Here is a 7,683-nt window from a genome sequence, read left to right as displayed (position 1 = left end):
AGGCAGAGGCAGGCGGATTTCTGAGTTCAAGGCCAGCCTGGTCTACAGAGTGAGTTCCAGGACAGCCAGGGCTATACAGAGAAACCCTGTGTTGGAAAAACAAAACAAAACAAAACAAAACAAAACAAAACAAAACAAAACAAAACAAAACAAAACAAAACAAAAACAGAGACCATGGTCTGCTACTGGGATGTCTCCGCTCCTAGGTCTACCAAACCAAAAGAGAATATGCACATAGGCATAAACCTAGGCAGAAGGCATAGCTGTATTTATTTCTGTCGACACAGCTCTTGCTATGTTAAGGTGAACACGTGGTCACCATGCTAAATCTCTCCTGTAATTCAGTATAAAGGGTAAATTCCAACCTTGCTCTCTGGCTCAGGGGTGTCTACCCACAGTGAGGAAGGTGGCTCTCTCCACCCTCTAGCTGTTGACTTAGTTTTTCGGTCCCAGAATACATGGCATGTTTCCAAGTCACGAACCCACATTTCCATGACATTGTGTCTATATTTCGTTCTTTTAAACTATCTCTCTATTTCTTTGCCATGACATTCTAGCTTCGTGGTTTTAAGACATGTTCCATTCCTCTTGCGTGATGAGACAAAATGTCTTTTACTCTTTTGAAGTTGACTTGGGCCATTCATAAACCTTTATTTTTCCATATAAGTTAAATCAATGTGGGGTTTTTTTTGTTTCATTACTTTGATAGGGAAAATTATGGCTGTATTTAGAAAGAATTTACAAGTTTATAATGTGGAGACATTTTCCATAAATGTAGTATATCTATCTAATCAGAGTTTCTTATACAATTTTCTCTTTATAAGTGGCATGTAGTATTCTTAAGTTCAGAGTCAATTTACAGGTTGTAGCTTTCATCTTTTGTTAATGCTGTCTTGGTTTCTAGTATACTTTTAAAATGTTTTTATTGTTTAAAACTTTACTTATTTTTATCTGGGACTGGAGTTACAGATAGTTGTGAGCCACCACAAGGATGCTCAGCTCCTCTGGAAGAGCAGCCATGCTCTGAGCCGCTGAGCCATCTCTTCAGCCTTCGTCTGTGTTATTTAAAAATGGCATGCATATGTTTATCTGGGCACATGGGTGCATTGTCTCTGGAGCACAGAAGAGGGTGTCAGATCCCTGGATCTGGAGTTATAGGAGGTTGTGATGCATCTGACATAGGTGCTGGGAACTGAACTTGGGTCCTCTGGACTGGTTCTCAACCTTCCTAATGCCCCGACCCTTTAACACAGTTCCTCATGTTGTGCTGACCCCCAACCATAAAATTATTCTTGTTGCTACTTCATAACTATAATTTTGCTACTGTTATGAGTTGAAATGCCAGAAAAGAGGCATTGCTACCAATTTTAGAAATTTGACCTGGTATATGACAACTTTGATGAACCCTTAGCTTGTATCTCTCTTGAAATTCAGGGGCAGGTGATGGTGTTGGGTCTTAGTTCTCTCACGTGTCTCTCTTGGCTTATCTCGTTAGCTAGGACTGCTGGTGATAGGCAATAGCACGGGCCGTATACAGCAGTGTCTTTTCTATTATCCTGGATCAAAATTCAAGTGCTTCTCAAGGGTTTCCATTATTCATGATGGCTGATATATGTTTGGGGATATAGAATCACATTCAAACACAGGAAGCTCCTCTAAGCCGTAGTCCTGTGTGAGTTCTGGAAATAGTCACAGTTTTTCAAATGCTTATCCTTGTTGCCCCTCAATACAGTTGTTTTTCTCAGTCCATTAATGTGGCAAATCATAGAAACAAGATATTAAATCATCCCCTGTTTCTAAAGTGCAGTCTTGGACTCAGTTAGCTAATGCTTTATTTATACAAATCTTTGTCCATAATTGAAGTAAGAACATTGTTTTTCAACTCTGAATTTCCTTTAGATGGATTTTAAAAATGTATACAATGTTTTGATTAATTCTTTGAGAATTTCATAAACACACACATTGTATTTTGATCATTTACCACCCACTCCTCCCCTAAATCCTCCTCTGAGATCTACCCCTGCCCCATAACCCCTCCTGACTTTATGTTCTTATTTATTTATTTATTTATTTATTTATTTATTTATTAATAGAGTCTCATTATGTAACCCCAGACAGTCTAGAACTCACTACGTAGACTAGGATGACCTTGAACTCACAAATACCTGCTTTCATCTGCATTTCAAGTGCTAGGATTAAAGCATATGCCATTCATTGCCCTGACTTCTCTCTCTCTCTCTCCTTATTTTCTTCCTCCTCTTCCCTCCATTTTTTCCCTCCCTCTCTCCCCCTCCCTCCCTTATTTCTGTCTCTCTAATTTACTAAGTCCAATCTGTGCTGCCTACATGAGCGTGTGAGAAGTGGATGGGGGTGGAGTGGGCTATCCACTAGAGTGTGTAGTGGATGGGAGCCGTTCACTAGAGCATGGCTAATCGACCAAGGGCCACACCCTTAACAAAAACTGACTTTCCTTTCTCTCTCTCAAGCAGCCACCAAAAGTCAATAGTTTCTCAGGTGTGTGTGTGTGTGTGTGTGTGTGTGTTGGGGGTGTCATGAATCCCACTTCTGTGCTGGAATGCTAACTGGATTAATCCTGGGCAGCTGACCACAGCTGCTGAGAGTTCATCAGGATCTCTATCCTGTCAGGTCCAGGAGCTACTGTTTCACCTTGGTTCTCCCCAACCTCTGGCTCTTACAGTCTTTGCAGCCTCTCTTCCTTGATGGTCTTAGGAGAAGACCATGTCGTGTGGTTACCCCATTTCCAATGGAGCACCCCCTGACACTTATCCTCTGCACTTTGAATAACTGTGAGCGTCTGCATCAACTGTTGCCGACTGCACAGAGAAGCCTCTCTGATAAGGTCTGAGAGCCGTGCTATAAATTTATATAGAGATATACATTTGGAGGAAGATTTGATCCTGCATCCATTTAGCAGAATGGCATGTTCACCCCATTCTTTTAGCTTTAATATTTTTTGAGTAATTATTTGTCATTTTAAGGCCTATATTGAGTTTGGAGAAGTGGCTCAGTGGTTTTAACCATTTGTAAGGACTGACTGCTCTTGCAGAGGACAAGGGTTCAATTCCCAGAGCCCATATGACATCTCACAGCTGTCTATAACCAGGGGGTCTATAATCCAGGGGCCTGGTACCCTCCTCTAGCTCCTGCAGGCACCAGGCTTGCTCGAGATGCACAGACACACATGCGGGCAAAACAGCTACACCCATAAAATAAAAGAGTCGTGCTTTTAAATACCGATGTTGTCTGTGTGCTGATTTCCTCATTTAGTCCCATCATTTCTATTCTCCCATTTTATTCTCCTAATTAATCTTGTCACAGGTTTGCATACTTGTTATAAAAATGGGAAGCATCCAGCCTCCTTGAGAGCTTGTGAATATTTTTAAGACGTTTGTTCCTCCACTAATTTATTCTTTGTCTTTCTCATTTCCATTTACCCGTTCTGCAGTCTTATGGTTTGACCCGTTGTCACAGTGCACACTCATTACCGGTCTTCCCTGCCTTCTGATGGTGTGCTTTCAGGCAGAAAGAGTTCCCATGCACACTTGTGCTCAGTGGACATCGCTCTCCAAGGTTCACTCGCTGCATTCCAACTCACACGGCTTTCATTACACTTCCCAAAGATGATGTAGCAGAAATTGTATCCCTCACCCAAGACTAATGGGATTTAAAACGAAAAAAATTATCAAGGTCTAATTTTATTAGGTGATGGTCCAAGAACATGGCCTGTAATGATGTGGGTATCCTGGAATTTATAAAGCCTACGCTCTGGCCTAAAAGGGTCTGATTTTACGACCATTCCTTGTTCACTTAAAAACAACGTGTATTCTCTGTGGGGGAACAAAATCGCTTGCAATCTATTATTTTAAAACTGTTATTTATATGCCCCCCTGTGTTTTTAAGATTTCTATCTAATAATTAAGATGTCAACACAGTTTATATAATAGCTTTGAAATATATCTGCTATTTAATTGTGGGGTTTCTTTGTTGTTGTTTGTTTGGGTTTTTGAGACAGGGCTTCTCTGTGTAGCCCTGGCTGTCCTGGAACTCACTCTGTAGACCAGGCTGGCCTTGACCTCAGAAATCTGCCTGTCTATGCCTCCCAAGTGCTAGGATTAAAGGCATGCACCACCACTGCCCAGCGTATCTGCTATTTTAATCTTTAAGTTTACTATAGCTTTTGCTCTGCTTTGGCATTCAAAGATTCTGGCCATGAACTGGAAGACCTAGCATTTCTGAACATCCCTGTCTAAGACAAGGGCCATCAACAGGATATGTGTTAACTAAGGATGTAACATCCAGAAAGATGGATGTAGTAGAAGACTTGTGGACTCTCTGAATGGATTTTAAAGTCCATCTATGAAAAGTCTCAAGATGGTAAAACATGTAACATGTGGGCAGAACTCAGGTAGGTTGATGTCAATGTTCTGAGGTTATTTTTCTTCTTTGGCTCCACATTCTCACCTACACCTCCCCTAACGACACAGTGGCTGAAACACACTCACTCAAAATTCACTGGGGGTAGTGTACTCCAAATGTTCTTTTAAAGTAGAGAAATAATTGTGGATAGGTTTCCAAGGGTTATTGTGTGCCTGTACCTGATGGCAAACATACCAAATGTCCTTATTTTCTGATAAATCATCCCAAAGAACGTTTATAAGACATGAGGTTTGGGATGGGGAGAAACAATGCAGGCTCAGCACTGGAAGGGAGGTGGAAGCAGGAATCGGTCCAGGCACTCCCCAGAAGGATCAGTTCTGGGAAAGCTGTGTCAGCTCTGCTCAGATAATCAGGGCATCCGGAAGATGCTGTGTCTGGGCAGAGATGGGCGGGTGAGTAGAGTCCTAGTTAGCTTTCACTGTCAGGTTGACACAGCCTAGAGTCACCTGAGAAGACAACCTCAGTTGAGAACTTGCCTGGGTAAGACTGGCCTGTGGGCAGGTTTGTGGAGTATTGTCTTAGTGTTAATTGATATAGGATGCCCCAGCCTATGGTGAGAGGCACTGCCTCTAGGAAGGTGGCCCTGGGTGAGCCTGTGGTGGAGCCAGCAGGCAACATTCCTCCATGGCTTGGGCTTCAGGTTCTAGTCTGGGTTCTTGTCTTTGCTCTCCTCAGTAATGGATGCAACCTAGAAGTGTAAGACAAACAGACTCTTTCTTCTCCTAAGTGGCTTCTGTTCAGAGTGTTTTACCACAGCAACAAGAACAAGTAGACAGCAGACTTGGGAGGAATCTAAGAAGACAAACGTCACCTACACTACAAGTATTCTAAAAGCAAACCAAGACTAGCTTCACATAGTTATTTTATTTACGTAGAACAATAGGAATATTTTCTATTCCTCCTCAAGTTTCTTTCTCAGAGAAGGAAAAAAAATTGACAAATTGTTTCTGCTTTTTCCTTTTTTTCTTTCTTTTTTAACTACCATGTCAGTAAGATATCGACGATGAAATAACCTGGAGTTTATGAGCATGATGCATTTATTGTTCAGATATTTCACTTAATTACCATATGATGTTTTAACTTCTCACCTTGGATTCTTGGTGTCAACTGTCTGTCCTCACAGAACTTGCCAGCTTTGTTACATCCTTAGTGACCCTTTAGTGGGGTAAGTGAACTGTGTTATGCTTTCTTGAATCTATTATCACCGATTATAAAAAGCAATGCCCATGGCCGCTATTGGCAGATGTTGGCTTTTTGTGGACTTGGAATGAGTATCCAGATGTTTGCTCATGTGTGTTCTCTTTGCTCAGCATGCAGAAAATCCATCTGTCCTGATCTCAGTAAACATTGCACTAAGACATATACCAACTGAAGAGACCAGGACTGGAATCAAAACGAAGACAGGCATCACGCCTCTGATTTCTACACTCTGACTGTGCCAGTGAGCTCTCATCAAGGTGAAAGCTGAGCTTATCAAGAGGAGCTCAGCTCAGGGCCGGGGATGTAGGTCGTTGGTAGAGGTCTTACCTAACATGTTTGACTTTCTGGCTTTGAGTTCCTGCACTTCAAAGCAGTAACAGAGATAATACCGTGAAAGCATTCTCCCATGGACGATGATGCTATAACTCTCTTATTCTGTATCCATGATAAACAGTTTAATGTGAACTTGTTATGGATTCTGACTGAGCAGAACTAGAATTTAAACCAAGGTGAAAACTCAGGTTCGTGCATTCATTCATAGTCATATCCAGATACTTACTAAACAAACATTTGTTGGTCCAGTATATGTTCCAGGAAATGGAGGTGGAGCATCTGAGCTTGGTGTCATTGTGTTTGGTGCATATTAACAGAGACTATTCTGTATCACTAATAAGTAAGAAAGGCAAAAACAAAACAAAATAAAGGACGGTACAAAGCCAGAGTGAAGAATGGACAGGAAGTTGGGCGAAGTGAACGTCGGAGTCACTGAAGAAGCAAGTCAGGAAGAAGTTTCAAAGGCTCTGAAACGGATAGAATGTTCTAGAATAGTGATGCTCAGCCTTCAACAGAACAGAGAAAACTTGGGAACTGTTTGAGGGTTTGGGCCCCAGATGCTGGCCCTACCTGGGGACGTAGAACCTTTGAGAGCGTAGCCTAGGTAGCCGAAATGAGGCGGGGAGTGGGCTTTGAGGGTGACATCTATTGGATGTGGTCCAAATTTTGTTTCTACCAATGTATGAAAAGTGTGAGGCAAGACCCTACCTCCATGGGTGAGCTGCCCCAGATACTGAGTCCTCCCTACCATAACCCGTTGACAGTTTTTGAAACTTGTGGCCAAAGTAAATTCTTCTCCCCTTTCTGCCAGGTTTTCAGTCACTGTCACAAGATGAGTAATGGCCACTGAGACAAATAACACAGGGCTTCTCGTGGCAGGCTAGCTCACTGTCGGCTGGTGAGCTTGGCATTGGGCAAGGTATCAAAGACCTGGACTTAGTGATTTAGAGGACTGCTCTGAGCCAGTCTCAAACATCCATCTGTAATTCTGAGTAATTACTTGCCATTGGGTATCCCTTTATCTAAGGCTAGGATGGACAGGGGCAGCTTCTATGTAATTGAGGCTAAGATCTTGAGTACCCTGGTAAGTTCCCGGTCTCACTAATTCTTGTGGGTTTAAAAAATATTTTGTGAGCTGTGTGTGTGTGTGTGTGTGTAGTGTGTGTATGTGTGTGTGTGTGTATGTGTGTGTGTGTGTATGAGAGAGAGAGAGAGAGAGAGAGAGACTTGCCACAGCATGCATGTAGAGGCCAGAAAACAATTTGTGAGAGGAGGTCTCTCCTTCCACTGTGTGAGTTCTGGGGATTGAGCTGAGACCATCACTCTCCCAGCCACACCCCCACCCCCAATTATTTATAACTTCCACTAGTACAGAGAGATGATAATTTCCCCCAACATCACATAAGCCAAACTCAAGGCTTTAGACTGTTTCTTCCTTCTTCTTGCTGCCTTTTTGTTTGGGTCCTGGTGAGTGTCAATGTGGACAATTGGTCACAAGTCGGTCTTTAGCCTCTTCTCTCAAAATTATTCATGGTTTTAGTCATCTTTATTTTTCTGACAGGCCTGGGACCTAGGGATTCCCACAGATGCAGTTGTTTCTGTAGGCTACAGGCTCAGAGTCAAAGGCAAGTGTTGTTGTTGTTGTTTGTTTGTTTGTTTTTCTCTTAGGGACTCTAAAATCATAGGAGTGAC

Source organism: Mus caroli, unplaced genomic scaffold (assembly GCF_978045245.1).
Source record: "Mus caroli unplaced genomic scaffold, Mus_caroli_1 scaffold_17, whole genome shotgun sequence".
Taxonomy (NCBI): Eukaryota; Metazoa; Chordata; class Mammalia; order Rodentia; family Muridae; genus Mus; species Mus caroli.
This window is presented reverse-complemented; position numbering follows the sequence as displayed.